General features: G+C 36.1%; 1 long non-coding RNA gene across 1 annotated transcript; it reads left to right on the forward strand.

Annotated features, from left to right (window-relative positions):
* Positions 1-1,265: 1,265 nt before the first annotated feature.
* LOC140856053 (uncharacterized) lies at positions 1,266-1,774 on the forward strand. The gene is made up of 3 exons (XR_012139462.1): positions 1,266-1,474; positions 1,561-1,644; positions 1,725-1,774. It is a non-coding gene; the product is annotated as an uncharacterized lncRNA (long non-coding RNA).
* The last annotated feature ends 1,059 nt before the right edge of the window (positions 1,775-2,833 follow it).

The following is a 2,833-nucleotide window of genomic DNA, read 5'->3' on the forward strand; positions in this document are numbered from 1 at the left end:
TGATCCTGCACTTTTCACATGCTCGAACGATGAACATCTTGAGAATGAAGTCCGTGCAATTATTGAAAATGAAGCATATCAAATGCAAGCACCAGATAACATATTAGTGCCAGATAATACGATTGACATAGGACAATTACAAAAAGATGACTATGAACCTGAGGATGTTTCTATTGTTGGATCGTCGATAAGGGCACGGGCACGAGCACGATCCAATAATGACTTCATTAACGACGATGATGATAGCACTTCAGGGTCGAAGTCTTCTATGACTCCCGTCGAAGATGACTATATGGACACGAGTTCAGAATCTGAGAACAATAATTAATATGAATAAGTAATTTAATTTATTTTTTTTATTATATCATGTAATACTTGAGTTTTTTTGATTACATACTGATATAAATTATTTTAATCATTGCAGCATCATGACTGATCCTGGACGTAGACGTTCACGGGGTAGGCAGCAGGCTCCGCTTGATGATATACATCCTCACTTTAGCATTTTGCATGATAAGTCAGAGGATTTAGATGAGACTCAGTTGCCCGAGTCCACAGAGCAAACTAGTGCTCAGCCAGAGCTTGCCCAGTCGGAGGTCATGGTACCGCAGCATCATCCCCTTACAGGTACATCTCTATCAATTTATAAACCATATATATTTTTTTGTTATATGCATTTAGTGATACATGATATATGTTCATTTCACCAATTTTTACATGTAGGAACACAGCATCGACGTGCAGTGCGTGGTCCTAGTAGGGGTCTTGTTTTGAAAAAATATGTGCATACACACAATGAAAAATCGAAGGTACAGATATTTCGAGATCATTCGGTTGGCACAGAGGCTAGTATCATCGCAAATGAGATCAGTTTGTATATGTGGAATCATTTTTCGTGGGCTGCTGAAAGTTTCAAGTATGTAGCTCCTCGATACCGTGATGCTCTAGTCTCTCACATCAAGGTAAGAACTAAATTTGGATATCTTGCATATCATTACATGATCCATATTATTTTTGGTTATATAATTAAATTTTTTATTATATGAATAATTTCATGTATTTGCTTTTTGGTATGATGACTGTGTAGGATAATATTGACTTCAAGGATTGCACCGACGAAGAAGTGACGGCATGCATTCTCAAAATGGCTGCAAATAGATACAAAGATCGACGATGTAGGCTTCATAAATACTGCAATGAGCTGCAGGCGAAGGGGATTGATCCTGTGATCCAGCCATACAGAAATTGGGCTGGGTCTAGTGACGATTGGCGGTGGTTATGTGAGCATTTTGGAAGTGAGGCATTTCAGGTATGTCTAGTATTTCAAGTTTTTTTAATTTTGTTATGTCTTTTATTGGTTATAATTGTATGTATTTTGTAGCGACGATCGGAGGCGAATAAGGTGAATAGGAGTAAGATTGATTCTATTCACACGCAAGGAAATACCTCTTTTGCACAGGGAATGAAGAGGATGGTACGTAACTATATTTGCAATCATATTTTGTAACTTCTTATTAAATATTTATATTATTTTGATATCTTTTTTTTTTGTTTGAACAGGGACTATCCGGAGTCAACGCCTATGCTAAATTCTATCAAAACAAGAGTGGCTAGTTCGTGACCGAGGAGGCGAGGCAGCGTCATGTAAGTATCATTACTCTACATTTTGAATACTTTTAAAGAGTTTGAAAAAAATTTATGATTTTATTTGGTTTATTGTGAAGGAAAAAATGTTAGAATTGAGAGAGCAGGCGACGAGGGAGGTGGGATCTGACAGTGATATTGGATCGCAGCAGGTTTGTTTGATGACAGATGATACGATTTTGGATACCGTCCTCGGGCGACAGCTAGGATCTGGTTATAGCATGCGGTCCAAAAAATCATGCAGTTCGTCATCCGACCGGTCTGATGATGCATCGGTGCCAGAGGCAGTTAGGACATCCATGAGCATGATGCAAGATCAGATTAGTTACTGGATGAATCGTAGTCAGATGCTCGAGAGGATCGTAGCTGCGATGGCCGGACGGCTCAGTATTGATGCTTCTGAGTTAGCACCTCTACAGTCACATGATGCCGCCTCTGCACCACCATCGTGACACATATCGGGTCAGGGATCGACGCCTGGAGAAGGGAACGAGGCCAACAAGTCAGATCATACTTAGTTTGTAGTTATTTTAAATTTAAAATGGTGTATGGACTTATATTTTTGTATATGACAAAGATGGTTATGAAACTTTTTGATACTTGGAATTGGTCTTTTGACTTAGAATATTTTTATTATGTTAATATACTGTTTATTTAAAATATGTTTGATCAGAGAATTTGTATTTGAGCAGATTTTTTTTGAAAAAAAATAAAAAATTTATTTTTTATCCAAAATTTATTTTAGCGACGAAATATTAATTTCGTCGCAAAAAAATTTGTGAACCCAAAAAAGTAAAATTTTTATTATACATTGCGACGAAATTTTTTATTTCATTGCTATTTTTGCGACGAAAAAATAGTTTCGTCGCTAAAAATTTTAACTTTTTACGATGAAATTTTTATTTTGTCACAATTATGGCGACGAATATTTTTATTTCGTCGCCCTTCTAGCGATGAAATTTTTATTTCGTTGCCATTATAGCGATGAAATTTTTTTTTCGTCGTAATTATAGCAACGAACAATTTTTTCGTCGCAATTATTGGGATGAAATTATTTTCTTGCTATTTTTGCGATGAAAAAATAGTTTCGTCGCTAAAAATTTTAACTTTTTACGACGAAATTTTTATTTCGTCGCAATTATGGTGATGAATTTTTTTATTTCGTCGCCTTTCTAGAGACGAAATTTTT

This window comes from Elaeis guineensis, chromosome 3 (genome assembly GCF_000442705.2).
Source record: "Elaeis guineensis isolate ETL-2024a chromosome 3, EG11, whole genome shotgun sequence".
Taxonomy (NCBI): Eukaryota; Viridiplantae; Streptophyta; class Magnoliopsida; order Arecales; family Arecaceae; genus Elaeis; species Elaeis guineensis.